This window comes from Centroberyx affinis, unplaced genomic scaffold (assembly GCF_046629955.1).
Source record: "Centroberyx affinis isolate AG114_WGS23_722 - 3 ecotype Tasmania unplaced genomic scaffold, CSIRO-AGI_Caff_v1 ptg007873l_1, whole genome shotgun sequence".
Lineage (NCBI taxonomy): Eukaryota > Metazoa > Chordata > Actinopteri > Beryciformes > Berycidae > Centroberyx > Centroberyx affinis.
In genome coordinates, this window is record NW_027283949.1 from 21,948 (window position 1) to 39,685 (window position 17,738).

Here is a 17,738-nt window from a genome sequence, read left to right on the forward strand (position 1 = left end):
AGATCCTGCTGTAAGACAACAAAGCAGTAAGAAAAGTCTCCATGGAGGAAACCATGAAGGTTCAGGTTTCAGAAGTTGGTTTCAGGCGGTTAGTCTGTTGTCTTCTTCTAATAAAGTCCTTAAAGACGGGCTTGATAACTTCTTGTTGAAAAAAAGATCACACCATGTGTTTGCTAGCAGAGTCTTTTTTTGTTAAAACACGATATTTTGGCACATTTTGCCTTCATTAGACAGATGATAGTAGAGAGAAACAGATTCTGTGTTTCATGACATGAAGCTTAAACCTCTGAGCCAGCAGGAGCCAGGAGAGCTGTTTGATTCACAGTCCTTATTAACTTCAGAGGTCTGACAGCTGACTTCAGCAGTGACAGAGCAGCAGGAAGCCTGTGCTCACAGATAGTGTAGAGGTAAGACCCTCCACTCTGTGAGTCACATGTGGGCCGGAGCCTGGGATCGAATCCACCAGAGAGAGAGAGAGAGAGAGAGAGAGAGAGAGAGAGAGAGAGAGAGAGAGAGAGAGAGAGAAAATGTGACAACCGCTGCTACTGAAACTCTAGAACACTTTCAAAAAACAAAGAAATGAGCAAAACAAAATACAAACCTTCAAAATGTGAAGATTCACCAAAACAATGCAAAGCTGAAACAATAAACCAACCCCAAAAAGAATCGGAATCAGCTTTACTGGCCAAGTATGTACACATACAAGGAATTTGACTCTGGTTTTTCGTTGTTCTCGATGTACTAACACAGAAGAAATATACAGCTAAAAACAAGAACAACAAGATGAACAGAGGTAAACCTAAACATTCAACTACTATGTACAGGACAATAGTGCCATGCTGCAGAAAAAACACATCAAAATAAAAGAACCATTCAAACAAAACGGTGTACCTTCAAAATGAAAAAACACCAACCAAGATGTTTATTCACACTAAAAGCACAGACCAAGTGCTGAGGTGACCAAGTATTTCAAAATAAATATAAGAAATCTATTATCATTACCGGGTATCAATAATATTTCCAGAAACACAGAAATAACTTCCAGATCCAGTGTGTTTCCCTGCACAGGCTCAAATCCTGCTGACAAGGGAAAGGTTTCATAAGTCCACATTCCACAGGTGGAATAAGATGGCTGATGTGTAAAGATGTTGTTGGAGAAAGTTTGGTCATGAATTGATTTGTCACCTGCCAGTAGATGGAACTACTGAATGATGGATGATCTTCTGTGCATCAAATCAAACTGTGAGAACTCTTCACTCTTCTCCTGGATCTTCTCTGTTTCTGCACGGATGTGAAGGAACTGATGAGATGTCTTCCTTTACTTCACCTCAAATCAACTCACTTATATCCAAAACATGACAAATGGAAAAATAAAATATTATCAGAAGGGATTAAATGATAATAACGCAGACAGTGGAGGAGAAGAGACTTGAACTGAATTCTCTGCTAGATATCTGTGAGAAGTTTCAAAACATAAAATGACAATATGTTATAACAACAATAACAACAAAACACCATATGTTATTCAGGGGATGTTATTCAGGGGATGTAGCTCAGTGGTAGAGCGTGTGCTTCGCATGTACAAGGTCCTGGGTTCAATCCCCAGCATCTCCATTATGTTTGAGACTCTCTGTTGTAATTCAGTGGGAAGAGTGTGATGTTGTGTCACAACTGTAAGACAAATGGGAAAAGCCTGGCAGCTGCTCACTGACAGAAGACAGCTCCGAGGATGATGGGAAACGCCTCGAGCTGAGCGCTGATTGGTTCATCACAGTTGTATCAAACACACACAGTGACATGAAGAGATGCAATAGTTTTATATCTATTCCAAGATGTCACTCCATGAGCAGTCCATAAACCGTTTTAGTAGAACGCTACAGACGTGTAATATTTTCCGTAAATGCCACCTGTAATGCCTACATCAAAATAAAAATAAGTAATGTGAAGGTCTGGGTTGTTTGAGCAGTGTGTGTGGGTGGCGGTAATGCATCTTTTTTTCTTTTTTTTCAACAATATGTTTATTGAGTTTTCAACATTTTATAAAAGAAAAAAAAAACAACCATTATGTATGCATACTTACAAATATCAAATATTATAAAAATAAAAATATACATGATATATACATAGATACATAGATATTAATGAACAAACAATATTAGAATGATTAAAATTAAATAAATAAATTAACTCCCATTACATAATTGGTAAAATAATATGGTAACGCACCTTTTAACTTGTCGACTCCTCGCCTGACTGCACTCGGCTACTCTGGTCTGTTGTCCAGGCGAGCAGGTAGCCGACTCAGACGAGTCTGCTGAAACAATGTTTTGAAGCGTCGGCTCATATTTTGACGTACTTCCTGTTGGAACAGGATGTTGGGGCGGGACATAACGGGGTGGAGGGATCATTCAAAAGTGGTTGCCGGTGTAAACCAATGGGACGGCAGCATCAATTAGGGAGAGAAAGACTGAAATGTGATTTGGCCTACAGCATGATGTCATCACTATAACACGCGGCCATCTTGGAGGTCCTCAGCTCTGTGAACAGCTGACTGTGTTTCTGTCTCAACAGAATTGAACAGACGGTTCATTTCTGTCTGTTTCTGACTGAACTGATCATTTCATCACTGATCCATCTGATTGATTTAGTGTTTAGATAATGTCAGCTTGTTAGCTAGCTAACCATAGCATCTGGTCAGCTAACCATCACTGTCTTGTTGTTAACACATCTGATTAGCACACTAGCTAACGTATCTAGTAGCAGCTAGCGTTAGCGTGTTCACATTAACATCAGTGTGTTTGCTGGCTAGTTAGCTAGCTAACAGTTTGTTCAGGTTAACTGAGCTGACTCTTCTCAAGCTCCAACTCTTCATGTTTTGGAGTAGAGACTGACATCTGAAACTTTGGGCTGAAACTAAAAAATGAGGTTTTTCAAATGTCACAGCTGTCATGTAGGGGATGTAGCTCAGTGGTAGAGCGTGTGCTTCGCATGTACAAGGTCCTGGGTTCAATCCCCAGCATCTCCATTATGTCTGAGACTCTCTGTTGGAATTCAATGGTCACAGTGTGATGTTGTGTCACAACTAAAAGACAAATGGGAAAAGCTGCTGACTGACAGAAGACAGCTGTGTTTACATGGAGCATTTTAATCAGAATAGCAGCCCAATCAGAATAAAAACGCCGATCCAAACGAAATTTCATTCTGTTTGAGAGGGGGGGTTTAACTCTTTCATAATCCGGTCGATGGATAAAATTTCATCATGTAAACTCATTCGGATCACTTTCTTTATCTCGCCTCTTTCTGCACATGCTCACGCATTTAACCTAACGTCAATTACATTACCCTTTTTTTCCAGGAGGATTTGAATGGATGTGTTTGTTATGAACCCCGGGGCGCTCGGGCTTGATGTGGGCGGGCGGTGCAGCCCGTTTTTATATCAAGTCCTGACTCCGCCTCTCCGGGCCAGTTTCAGTTTACAGCGGTGAAAATTACAAATGGAGCCAGTCACTGCGGGGGCAAAACAAAACAAAATGTCTTTTTCTGACACTTATGGAGTCGTATGTTTTGATAAAACTGTTGCTTCATCAGAAAGAACAGCAGGAAAGAAATAACCAACGCAGCTCCATCTTTTAAAAAAGTAAGCCCATGTTAAAGTGCTGATTCTGTGTTTTGCCCATGTCAGAAACTTTTATTCCGATTACATACTGTGGAGCATGTAAACACACATCTTAATGCGATCGTTATATATATAGGGAGATAAAGACTGAAATGTGATTTGGCCTACAGCATGATGTCATCACTAAAACACACTGCAGTCCAGGAAGGAGAAGAGATGTGAATTCGATATAAAGATATGAGAAAATAAACACTTTGTAGATGTGTCGGTGTTTATTGTAGGTGAATATTATGACATGGAAGCTCAGCTGATAAAGACTCCAGGCAGCTCTGCTCTCTGTTGATTTATTTACTGATGTTTGTCATTTTCAGTCTGGTCTGAAATGTGTTAAAGGAGCGCTGAGCCGGAATCTGAATGAGTTCAGATACTGAACTAATATATGTACAAGTAAACTGACTGGAGCGTTTCTGTAGTTATGGAAATGTATCTAACAAGGTGAAAAGGTAATTGTTCCTTTCTTTTAGACTTTAATCAGTAGAAACAGGTAGAAACAGGTTCTGCAGACAAACTTCCTTCAAAACTGAACTGAACGTCACTGTTTCTCTTCACTGAATCAAATTTGACTCGTTTGACTCGGAAAAATTGTGTAGAAAAATCAAAAGATCGGCTGCTCGCCCCAACTTGCCACAACAGCTCTGGTGCTAGGAATTATGGGTAATGTAGTCCCACCTCATAGTACATAGTTCCTTTTTCTTAGTACTAATAAAAATAAGATGCAATGAAATGTTTGATTTGTTTTATCGTTTAGCATGGAAGACTCTCCTCTATAACTCTGATGAGATGATGTGAAGTCACAAAGTCCAAAGTCCACGAAGACCATTGCCGTAGCAACTAAATGAATCTCTCTCACCGGACGCTGGTCACCGATCAGTATTTATGGCCTGCTTGCTCGGGGGTGGAGCTAGTAGAGGAAGTAGAATCTTACATACAACCAGCCTGCAGTGACACCTACAGGCAGAGTGGTGAACAGCATATATATACACACAATTCTTCCACTTTTTTTTCCCTGTTTGATCATGTAGGTCAACTTAATCTACTATGTGGAGGCGTAGGCTATTATAAGAAATGAAATCTTGAAAATAAAATGAAAAAGTAAATCAAAACAAAATTACACAATACAATAATATGCAATGACTAGGAGATGGGCTAGGGAAAGTTATGTACATAAAGGTGAGGTAGATTAACGAAATTAGTAGATCCCATGTAAGGAGCTAAAGGATTCAGTGGTAAAAGAGTACCAATTTCAAACAGTAAATCAACATTAGGAATATTGTGACTACAATAACGGCACGGAGTACATAATTCTTCCACAGATGCAGGGAGTCCTGTGTGTGTTGAGGCTGAGTGGTTCAGCTGATGGACTAGGATCCAGTGTGTTTCCCTGCACAGGTTCAAATCCTGCTGACAATGAGGGAAAGGTTTCATAAGTCCACATTCCACAGGTGATGTGGAATAAAATAGCTGATGTGTAAAGATGGATTGTTGGAGAAAGTTTGGTCATGAATATTTACTCACATGTCACTTTAAGCCACTGATTATGGGCAGTATGTGCAGTATTTTTTTACAGTATTTCTACACCAACCACATGTCATTCAACACCCAATACACCATCACTTCATATCTGCCCACTGCACCTTTACTGCACTTTTGCTGCTTATGTTTTTGCACCCTCGTTAGTTGTTGTAGTTGTATTTTATCACTAATTGTATTTTATTGCTTATATCTTGTATATTGGTTAGATTCTGTACTTTTTATGCTGATATTTTATGTTTCTTATTTATTATTTGTAAATGGGAAGTCTTTGTATATATGTGAAGTTTTAATTCAATGCACCATTTGAGGTTGATGTAATTGCAATTTCGCAATGAAAATAAAGTTCTTGAACTTGAACTTGATTTGTCATCTGATGGAACTACTGAATGATGGATGAACTTCTGTACATCAAATCAAACTGAAAACTCCTCACTGTCTCTTCAGTCTGTGAGCTGCTGTTCTCCTGGATCTTCTCTGTTTCTGCACTGATGTGAAGAAACTGATGAGATGTGTAAAATGTTTTCTTTACGTCTTCTTGTACTTTAAAGATTAAAGTGATTCTGATCTCAAGCTGCTCTTCACCTCAAACCAACTCACTTACATATATATGCAAAACATGATAAATGGAGAAATAAGATATTATCAGAAGGGATTAAATGATAACTAGAAGGGCACTCGGAGAGCGCAGACCTCCGCCAAGGTTCGTGCTGTTATTGCTTGTTCGTGAGTCGGATCCGCTCCAAAATTTAATGGGTTCTTCCTTGGCCCATGCTACACCCTTCCACCAAGTTTCATGAAAATCGGGCTAGTAGTTTTTCTGTAATCCTGCTGACAGACAAACAGACAAACAAACAGCACTGAAAACAGAACCTCCTTGGCGGAGGTGATAATGCAGACAGTAGAGGAGAAGAGACTTGAACTGAATTCTCTGCTAGATGGGAAACAGTGGAGGTTTTTCAAACTTTGGAGGATTTTGAAACTTCTTACAGATGTTACACAGGGGATGTAGCTCAGTGGTAGAGCGTGTGCTTCGCATGTACAAGGCCCTGGGTTCAATCCCCAGCATCTCCATTATGTTTGAGACTCTCCTTTGTAATTCTCAGGTTGTACCACCAACTGTAACCGTGCTTCTCAGCTCAGTCCCCAAGACTCATCTGTCCTGTTGGTTGTTTCCCCAGCTCTACTCTTGCACACCTGATCCAATTAAGAACTACATATTTTCAGGACACCTTGACTGGATCAGGTGTGCAAGAGTAGAGCTGCAACTGAAACCTTGGAATGTAAACTCTGAAGGTTTTTGACTATAGCTGCACATCTCATATAGGGGATGTAGCTCAGTGGTAGAGCGTGTGCTTTGCATGTCCGAAGTCCTGAGTTCAATCCTCAGCATCTCCACTCGTCTAGAGGTTTCAGTGGCTGGAAGTAACAGGTTAAATGAATGATGTGTACTTGACAAACACACAGAGCCGCTGTCTGCTTCTTCTTTTGTGAAGAGAAGAACTTAAAGAAGAGAAAACAGCATGCAAAGACCAAAACACTGACACATGTAGAAAATGTTTATTTTCTCATATCTTTATATCAAATTCCCATCACTTCTCCTTCCTGGACAGCAGTGTGTTTTAATGATGACATAAACCAATAACATCAAATCACATTTCAGTCTTTCTCTCCCTAATTGATGCTGCCATCCCATTGGTCTACACCAGCAACGTACTTCCTGTTTCAACAGGAAGTATGTTAAAATATGAGCAGACGCTTCAAAGCGCTGTTTCAGTAGCTGTGGTTACATGAGACATTTTCTTTCATTCTGAACGAAAGGAAGATTCCCACACAAGTGTTTACATGAACGCTAAATATAACGATCGCATTAAGATTTATTTTTCCATGCTCCACAGTATGTAATCAGAATAAAAGTTTCTGACATGGGCAAAACACAGAATCAGCTCTCTAACATGGGCTTACTTTTTTAAAAGATGGACCTGCGTTGGTTATTTCTTTCCTGCTGTTCTATCTGATGAAGCAACAGTTTTATCAAAACATACGACTCCATAAGTGTCAGAAAAAGATGTTTTGTTTTGTTTTGCCCCCGCAGTGATCGGCTCCATTTGTAATTTTCACCGCTGTAAACTGAAACTGGCCCAGAGAGGCGGAGTCAGGACTTGATATAAAACCGGGCTGCACCGCCCCACATCAAGCCCGAGCGCCCCGGGGTTCAGAACAAGCACATCCATTCGAATCCTCCTGGAAAAAAGGGAAACGTAATTGACGTTAGGTTAAATGCGTGAGCGTGTGCAGAAAGAAGCGAGATAAAGAAAGTGATCCAAATGAGTTTACATGACAAAATTGTATCCATCGACCGGATTATGAAAGGGTTAAACCCCCCCTCTCAAACAGAATGAAATTTCATTTGGATCGGCCAGTTTATTGAGGCATTTATATTCTGATTGGGCTGCTATTCTGATTAAAACGCTCCATGTAAACACAGCTTCTGTCAGTCAGCAGCTCTGCCAGACTTTTCCCATTTGTCTTTTAGTTGTGACACAACATCACACTGTGACCATTGAATTCCAACAGAGACTCTCAGACATAATGGAGATGCTGGGGATTGAACCCAGGACCTTGTACATGCGAAGCACACGCTCTACCACTGAGCTACATCCCCTACATGACAGCTGTAACATTTGAAAAACCTCATTTTTTAGTTTCAGCCCAAAGTTTCAGATGTCAGTCTCTACTCCAAAACATGAAGAGTTGTAGCTTGAGAAGAGTCAGCTCAGTTCACCTGAACAAACTGTTAGCTAGCTAACTAGCCAGCAAACACACTGATGTTAATGTGAACATGCTAACGCTAGCTGCTACTAGCTACGTTAGCTAGTGTGCTAATCAGATGTGTTAACAAGAAGACAGTGATGGTTAGCTGACCAGATGCTATGGTTAGCTAGCTAACAAGCTGACATTATCTAAACACTAAATCAATCAGATGGATCAGTGATGAAATGATCAGTTCAGTCAGAAACAGACAGAAATGAACCGTCTGTTCAATTCTGTTGAGACAGAAACACAGTCAGCTGTTCACAGAGCTGAGGACCTCCAAGATGGCCGCCAGATGGGGGGTTACATTGAAAGACGAAGACCTGTATTAAATGCACTCATGGTAGAGTATAAGGAACAAGAACAGTGTGCATGAAATGGTTTGTTGAATTGAGTCTTTAGCCGAAACACTTTAGAGAACCACATATCAAACAAACTGGATAACCTTTTAGAAAGTGTAACAGGGTGGATTTATGTGGAAACATCTTCTGTGTGTGTGTGTGTGTGTGTCCGTGTGTGTGTGTGTGTGTGTGTGTGTGTGTGTGTGTGTGTGTGTGTTATAAAATCTGTGTTGCTGCAGCCACGGCAACAGTAACACAGAGACTCTGAGACTCTGAAGAACCTAGCAACAGGGACTCAACACACACACACACACACACACACACACACACACACACACACACACACACACACACACAGTGAGCCTCATGTTGGCAGTCTGTATGGGAACAGAGCAGACATCAGGTAGGTCTGATCTTACTATTTCTGCTGTAGCATTTCATAAAAATGAAGAAAATAGGAAATGAACAAAGACAGGATCAGATTGACTAAAGATAATCACACAGGGCAAAAACAGAGATAATTTTATTGACTCTTTTTTTCCAGCAATTGCAACCAACAGTAAAAATTCCTGATTTTGACATTTGAAGGAATTTGTTCCAAAACACTGTTTGACCGCATCATGAGAAACCTGATTATCACAGCAGGTTTTTGCCCAAATCTTTCCAATTATTCGCTGCATGTTCACCCTCAGTCGGATTTCTGTCATTGTTTTACATCATGAGAGAAAACATTATGGGACAAAGACCAGAAAACGTCCAGGAAGCAGAAACATCTGACAGCATGGTGAAGAAGCAGGGTTTTGCTTTAAAGCAGTTCAGAGTAATGAGACAGAAACCTGACCAGATGAAATAAGCTGCGTGTCGCTTCATGTTCAAAATCTAAAACGACCGGCAGGAACTTTGAGTTTTACGTCACTTCCTTAAGGAGAGAAATCCTCCTGACTGAATCATGTAAACCAGAGTTTTCCCTGTTATCACATTACTAGAGTGAATGGAAATGTGCGCATGGTGGTTTGTACTCTCCTGGTTCAGATCCTGAATCTTGTTCCTCCACTCTTCAGATTTTGTGGAGCGATTCAGAGAGTCCGGTGTTTCCCTCGTCAACGGCTTGTTCTCGCTCGGAGAAACAATCGAGCCAATCAGAGCCTTTGTGGGCGGGACTAAAGTTTGAACCGTTCATACAACGGTTTTTCATTGGTGTTTCGGCAGAATAGCTGAGGTGACATCAATTAAGTCTGTGAGGGCTCAGGGCTCAGTCCGTGGGGGGGGGGGGGTCATTGGGATTGGGCCTTTGACTGATCCTTGTTGTCCTCCAGCCAGCAGGAAGTGACATCATGAAGGAGTTGTCTCTGTCCCTGCTGAGTCGGGGGTGTGGCCAGGTCGTCTCCTCCAATAGAAACGCAGGGAGGCATGATGGACGACTGGAGGTCTGCTTCACACCGCAGGTACACACACACACACACACACACACACACACACATTTTGTAATAATACACAAATTCTAATATTGGAATACATTAGTTTATTAGTATTACAGCACATGATTACTGGAGAACATCAGGTTAGCCTGGTTTCCATACTGTTTCTATTGTTGGACAGATGAGTCAATTTATGATTACAGATCAAGGTTATTATCGTTAACGAAAACTAACAAAATAACGAAAACTAGGTGTGGAAAAACATTTTCGTTAACTGAAATAAAAATAAAAACGAGGCTTTACAAAAAAACGATAACTAACTGAAACTGTATTGTGTGTTTACAAAACTAACTAAAATAAATTGAAAAATGTCTTTAGTTTTCGTCTTTGTCAATTTATTTCATACATAAGCCTAGTATTTTGAATTTTTGAATCTCGCCCCTGACAAATACCCCATATTACAAAAAAAGACTAAAACTAACACTGAAACTAATAAAAAAACTAAACTAAAACTAAGCATTTTCAAAAAATAAAAACTAAACTAAACTAGCAAACCCGCTTTAAAAAACAATTAAAACTAAACTGAAATTGAAAACAAAAAGTCAAAACAAAATAAAAATAAAAACTAATGAAAAATACAAAACTGTAATAACCTTGCGACAGATGTCAGAATAACCCAAGCTGTAGAAATCATGCAACGGCCAGAATGAGTGATGACAAATTAGTGTTTTATACGAGGAACTGTGATGATCGTCAGCAGGATTTTAACTTAACTGAACCACTCAGACGCAACAGCTGATACAAACACATAATATCCTTTACACTGCATATATTGTATATCGATAGGCTATGTACTGTGATTCAATTTCCCATTTCTCTTATAGTTGTGACACAACATCACACTGTTCCCATTGAACTACAACAGAGAGTCTCTCCGTACATGTGAAGCACAGGCTCTACCACTGAGCTACATCCCCAGGGACTCTTAGGGCTGTTACCCATTTGTTGAAATCCATGTTTGGGTTTTGGTCTTTGCCATGTTGTTTTCCCTCCTTGGTTCCAGCACACAGCTTGACGACGGCGTTAGTCCCGCCCGTGGCTCTGATTGGCTAATCGTTAGTATATATATATCTATATATAATATATTAGGTAGTTCTGGGGATTAAACCTGTCACTTCCAGCTACTGAAACCTCTAAACAAGTGGAGATGCTGGGGATTGAACCCAGGACCTTGTACATGCGAAGCACACGCTCTACCACTGAGCTACATCCCCTATATAAGATGCATCTATAGTCAAAAACCTTCAGAGTTTCAGTCCAAGGTTTCAGTTGCAGCTCTACTCTTGTAGGCTACACCTGATCCAGCTAAGGTGTCATGAAAATATGTAGCTATTGGATCAGGTGTGCAGGAGTAGAGCTGGAGAAAAAACCAACAGGACAGATGAGCTAAGAACTTGAATGGATAGAACGGTCCTTCCACTGTTTGCCGTGGTAATTTGGCTAGTACAGGATAAAATGGCGATTATGGAAAGTAAAGTCTGTCACACTTGTGTCAACTGTCAAAACTCAACTGAAAGCTAAAGTTAGAGGCTAATATAGCTTTCATGGATTTCATGGAACAGTAACTCTCTTAAGTCATCATAATTTGTACAGTACAAAAGAAAATGGGACTCACTTTCCACTTCACCCAAATCACACAGCTCACACAGTCTGTTTTCCTCCGGGATATTTTTGAATCGACCGACCTCAGTGGCCAGAGGAAGAATACCAGCTCCCAGCTCTCAACTGTGCAACCAAAGATCTCTGGCTTCTAGATAAACGAGATGTAACATATAATTCAGGGCCAAAATTCTGTTTGATATGCACATATGTCCTTAATTTTGGCTTTGACAGAACGTTTTCAAACCATTTTTCTTCAAATTTCAGTGAAAGCTTATTTTTAATGGAGTTAACATTACAGCACAGATGATTCCTGTAGATATATAACATATCCACCTCCTCAAAAATTGAGTAAAGCTCTTTTGCCCATGGAGAACTGTGTGATTTGCTCCACATAAGTACTTTCTTATTTATTCTGTCCTCTGCCATTTTGATTAGACGGTTCCACAGTCGGATCATTTCACATTTACCCAAGTATTTATATGCACTAACATATTCTAAAGCAACTGAGCCAAAATTAATCCTTTGTGTACTTCTTTCCATAGCTTTCTTTCTGAAATGCATTATTTGTGTTTTGCTCTGATTTATAGCTAATCTCCATTTATAACACCACAAACTAAACACATTTAACATATTCTGTAGGTCAGACTCAGACTCAGCCAGTAAAATTATATCATCCGCGTATAATAAAATACCCAATTTAATATCATCCAAGCATACGCCTAAATTAGCTTCCTTAACCCAGTCAAACGCCTTTTGAAAGTCAACAAAACATGCGAAAGTGGGTTTGCCTTTAGCGATTCTAGTTCTAATAATAGTTGATATTGAAAGTATATGATCGATACAGGCTTGTTTCTTTCTAAATCCATTCTGCTCATCGACAGTATATTAGAATACAATTTGTAAGCTGTACTAAGGAGGCTGATGCCCCTATAATTAAGGGGTGTTCTGGGGTCATTCTTTGATGACTTTGGAACAGGTTTAATGATGGACTTGTACCATACTGACGGGATTAGTATTGCAGTACATTATTATTAGTACATCAGGTTACTGAACTGGTTAGACTGGTTTCCACACTGTTTCTACTGTTTAGACCTGCATTAATACATTTTATCACTAGTTATGTCAACCAATTAACTAATCAATCAATCAATCAATCAACCAATAGGATTACTACATCTGGAGGTCCCAGGAGTCTCTGCTCCGGCTGTCCAATAGTGGCCGTCTGCTCGGGGGGGCGGAGCCAGCCCCGCCCAAGACCTACAGCACTCGCAGAGGACCGCTAGTTCTATACTCACAGGTATCTGTGTGTGTGTGTGTGTGTGTGTGTGTGTGTGTGTGTGTGTGTGTGTGTGTGTGTGTGTATGGATAAGTGGTTGACATTATATCCCTGTAAGGGAAATCTAGCTTGCAGAAAGGGTTTATAAGAAAATCACACAATAAGAACACTTAATAAAATGCAGTAAGTAATAATAAAAGCACAACATAAAAACACATTGATTTGATTTAGTGTTTAGATAATGTCAGCTTGTTAGCTAGCTAACCATAGCATCTGGTCAGCTAACCATCACTGTCTTGTTGTTAACACATCTGATTAGCACACTAGCTAACGTAGCTAGTAGCAGCTAGCGTTAGCGTGTTGACATTAACATCAGTGTGTTTGCTGGCTAGTTAGCTAGCTAACAGTTTGTTCAGGTGAACTGAGCTGACTCTTCTCAAGCTCCAACTCTTCATGTTTTGGAGTAGAGACTAGGGCTAAAGACAAGACAGTTTACTGTGTCACAGTAACCTACATTTGGAAACAAATCCACCTTATCACACTATTCACTTTTACTGAGAACGTTACTGAATGGATCTACAGCCACACCACAACAAGCTGACTCAGCTGCTCTCTGCTGACAGCTGCTTCAGACACATTTACACTTTATTCACTAACACACAGTTCTACAGTGTTCCTCCATCATGGAGACTCAGCTGGTGGGAACAGATAGGCTCTGTTCGAAACCGTTCCCTATTACAGAAATAGTGCACTATATAGTGTATCCGCCATTTTCTACTAGTGTCCGAATTCTCAACGGTTAATTTGATTCACTAAATAGTCCACTATAAGATACCCACAATGCACTACAAATTGTAGTGAACAGACAGTGTACCCTACAATTTCTCCTGTATACCACAATGCAATGTGATCGTGTCTTACCGAAGAAGAAGAAACAGCTAGCTAACATGTTAGCTAATAGAAACTGGTCTATTTACCGGTTGACAGCGTTAGCAAATCAACAAAAGACGTATTAGACACCTCATTCGAGTTTCCTCCGTTTTGAACCAAGAGCAGCAAAACTGCAGGAATCATCATTACAGGTCAGCTGACTACTTTATCCACCAATACAGGACAGGAGGTGATATGAAAGCTTCTGCTAGTCATTAGCTCACAAGCTTGTTTACCAAACCAAAACAGCTCGCTGTCATTAGCAGACGGCACCAAAGTTGACAAAACCACACTTGCACATGATTAGAATTTCAACAATTTATTTGTAATTTAATGTTGAAAACTTGTCAAAATCAATACGACCTGAGTCCATTTCAACCTGCTGTCATGATGCTTGGTTTATTTACGTGATGCTGGGCGCATCCCGGTGCGTCACACGAATATCCAGTGCATTTTTTTGACGCAATTATATTTACTGTAGTGTCCGAAATTTCGTTTGGTCGTTGCCCATATAGTTCACTATATGATAAACACTACATGGGGAATAGTGAGTGAGGGAATGAGTGAACCATTCCGAACGCAGCCATAGTCATTAGAATTCTGGACAAAATCATTTCTAACAATAAAAATATTCTCAGATTTGGGTCAGAGAGACAAAATCTCATCAAATGGGGGTCTGTGGCCCTAATGTGGACTACATTTGGGGTCCTTGATATGAAAAAGGTTGAAAATCACTGCTCTATATGATCCACTCTTCTTAGAGCTAGAGCTAGCTTATCTAGACCCTCAAAAAGGGAAACCAAGAATGGATGGAATAGATTTTCCCTTGTTTGAAACTCAATCTCCTCTTCTGTTCCCAGGACCTGGTCACCATGGCAACTGCCTGTCAATCGGAGGCCAGGGCCAGGAAGCGGCGGGTCTTCCACCAGGCCAGGCAGGAAGTGGAGCAGCAGCTCAGCACCTTGAGGGAGCTGACGGCAGCCATTTTGAGCTACGGCAACAAGCAGGTAGGTGGAATAGTGGAATGAGAGTCTGTTGGTCTGCTGTAGATTATCTATAACGAGTACAAACCTTCCATCACCTGATTGGCTCCACACACTCCTTCTGGGAGCCAATAAGGTGACAGCAGAGGTTAATGGTCCTGCCGGTGAGTCCGTCAGTACAAACTCATGTTTCTCAACCAAACTTTGTTCAAACCCACAGAACATTTATTTCAAATTCTAGACCAGATCCCAAGGTTTCCAAAGATACCAAACATGTCAGGCTGAATATGTCTAGAAAATGAAGCCCAAGATATCTGGATCTTTTTCCATTTCATGTAATGGAGCAGCGTCTTGGTTTGAATATTTCTCTCAGTATCAGCAGCTGGAGCTTCAGTGGAGAGCTGGAACATGGAGGAGAACAGTCTGGAGAAAATGTTCCTTCTAACTGTGCAGCTACTTAAGAGGAAATGTTGGGGTAAACTCGGGGTGCGAGGGGTTAAAGTCCGTCAGGAGAGTGAGTTCCTGCTCTATCAGCTGCTGTAGTGAAGTATTGTAATGACAGCTAACTGAAGGATGACCAGGCTGGAGGTGGTGCAGCACAGTGAGGTTTGCATCTGGGAATGTGAAACAAACCAGTCACCTCTGTCTGAACTTTGGTTAAAAAACGGTCCGGTCTATAGACCTAACTCACTGACCTGTCTAACTCACTGACCTGTCTAACTCACTGACCTGTCTAACTCACTGACCTGTCTAATTAACCAACTGTCTAACTAACTACCTGCCTAACTAAGACACCTATCTAACTAACTACCTGTCTAAGACCTAACTCACTGACCTGTCTAACAACCTGTCTAACTCACTGACCTGTCTAACAACCCGTCTAACTCACTGACCTGTTTAACTCACTGACCTGTCTAACAACCCGTCTAACTCACTGACCTGTCTAACAACCCGTCTAACTCACTGACCTGTTTAACTCACTGACCTGTCTAACAACCCGTATAACTCACTGACCTGTCTAACAACCTGTCTATCTCACTGACCTGTCTAACAACCCGTATAACTCACTGACCTGTCTAACTCACTGACCTGTCTAACAACCCGTCTAACTCACTGACCTGTTTAACTCACTGACCTGTCTAACAACCCGTATAACTCACTGACCTGTCTAACAACCCGTATAACTCACTGACCTGTCTAACTCACTGACCTGTCTAACAACCCGTATAACTCACTGACCTGTCTAACTCACTGACCTGTCTAACAACCTGTCTAACTCACTGACCTGTCTAATTAACCAACTGTCTAATTAACTACCTGCCTAACTAAGACACCTATGTAGAGCTGCAACGATTAATCGATTAATCGATTAGTTGTCAACTTAAATTAATCACCAACTATTTTGCTGCAACGATTAATCGATTAATCGATTAGTTGTCAACTTAAATTAATCACTAACTATTTTGATAATCGATTAATCGGTTTGAGTCATTTTTTTAAGAAAAATAAGTCAAAATTCTGTGATTCCAGCTTCTTAAATGTGAATATTTTCTGGTTTCTTTCCTCCTCTATGACAGTAAACTGAATATCTTTGGGTTGTGGACAAAACAAGACATTTGAGGACGTCATCTTGGGCTTTGGGAAACACTGATCCACATTTTTCACCGTTTTCTGACATTTTATAGACCAAACAACTAATTGATTAATCGAGAAAATAATTGACAGATTAATCGACAATGAAAATAATCGTTAGTTGCAGCCTTAACTAACCACCTGTCTAAGACCTAACTCACTGACCTGTCTAACAACCTGTCTTACTCACTGACCTGTCTAACTTGGGTATTCTTATACTTTCAGCTGCTTGCAGCAAGCCCGCACAGTTTCTCCATGAACTGTTTTTCTAGTCATGTTTGTTTCTCTGTTATTCTAATTCTGTCCAGTGGAGCTTCAGAAGAAAACGGCAAGAAGCTAAATACAGTCAGTATGACTGCAGTGTGAATATAGAGAGTCCAGATCCATAAACCCTGCTTCAGGTTTCAGAGTGTGAAATTGGTCGATTAACTGTCTGCTTGTTGATAAAGTGAATAAAGTAAAGTGAATGTTTGACTGTCTCTCCTCTGCAGTAGAGAGTTGAGGTCAATTCAATTTGAACTCAACTCATCCAGGAAGAGGATTCCAGTTAAAATGTGAAAATTATGCATGAGCTCTGCTGAGGAAAGACAAGCTAGCACGCGCGCGTGTGCACACACACACACACACACACACACACACACACACACACTCACACACACACACACACACACACACACAATCTCTCTGTTTTTCTACCTGCCCCTCCACTCAATCTCTTTCTCTGTCTCGCTTTTTTAATATTTGTCCTCTGTCTCACTGAGCGCTGAGCAACAAAGATGGAGACTAAAGAATGAAATATTTTCGTGGCCTCATTCAAATGAGGGGGAGGTAAAAATCTGAACACTACAAACTCGTCCAGCTTTATCTGATCTTGGTGAGTAGATGATATTCTGGTTTTAATGGCGGTCAAGTGCAGAATAAGCCCCATGTTTCCTGTCTCTCTACTTTCACCTATCAAATGAAGGCAGAAATTACCAAAAAATAATCTTAAAAAACAAAAAAAAATGTGATGCTGTATGGTAGTTTCTTGTTGATGTAGTGCAACACGTCACAGCAACCTAAACCACGTGCTGAGTAAAGAAAGTCAACTTTTTAAAGTTCTCATGAAGCTTTGAACCGAATTTGAAAAATGCTTTTCTGACTCTTCACACTGAACTCAAAGCCGGAAATAATCCGGCTTCAAACCGTCATTTTTCATCTGTGTGGAAGGGGCTTCAGTCTCTCTCTCTCTCTCTCTCTGTCTCTCCTCCAGTTCACCTCCTCCAGGCTCGCTCCACCCCTCTTTGCTCCTCCTCCTCTCTGTCCCGCAGCAGGACGTCCCCGTCCAGATTCCTCGGCCCAGCTGCTGTCTGAACCTGCAGAGGAGAACCAGGCCGGAGGTGAACAGGAGGGAGGGAAGGGATACGGAAGCCTATTGAGGACATACTGTATATACATACATTATATTTACACCGTTTTCCTGTCATAAGAAGTTCA

The 17,738-nt window shown here is 40.7% G+C and overlaps 6 non-coding genes across 6 annotated transcripts; 4 read left to right on the plus strand and 2 right to left on the minus strand.

The window, feature by feature from the left end:
• The first annotated feature begins 1,542 nt into the window (after positions 1-1,542).
• On the plus strand, positions 1,543-1,614 carry trnaa-cgc (transfer RNA alanine (anticodon CGC)). The gene has a single exon. It is a non-coding gene; the product is annotated as a tRNA-Ala (tRNA).
• A 1,339-nt stretch (positions 1,615-2,953) lies between these two features.
• Positions 2,954-3,025, plus strand: trnaa-cgc (transfer RNA alanine (anticodon CGC)). The gene has a single exon. It is a non-coding gene; the product is annotated as a tRNA-Ala (tRNA).
• A 3,183-nt stretch (positions 3,026-6,208) lies between these two features.
• Positions 6,209-6,280, plus strand: trnaa-cgc (transfer RNA alanine (anticodon CGC)). The gene has a single exon. It is a non-coding gene; the product is annotated as a tRNA-Ala (tRNA).
• A 252-nt stretch (positions 6,281-6,532) lies between these two features.
• On the plus strand, positions 6,533-6,604 carry trnaa-ugc (transfer RNA alanine (anticodon UGC)). The gene has a single exon. It is a non-coding gene; the product is annotated as a tRNA-Ala (tRNA).
• A 1,195-nt stretch (positions 6,605-7,799) lies between these two features.
• Positions 7,800-7,871, minus strand: trnaa-cgc (transfer RNA alanine (anticodon CGC)). Its single transcript has one exon. It is a non-coding gene; the product is annotated as a tRNA-Ala (tRNA).
• A 3,110-nt stretch (positions 7,872-10,981) lies between these two features.
• trnaa-cgc (transfer RNA alanine (anticodon CGC)) lies at positions 10,982-11,053 on the minus strand. Its single transcript has one exon. It is a non-coding gene; the product is annotated as a tRNA-Ala (tRNA).
• Positions 11,054-17,738: the final 6,685 nt, after the last annotated feature.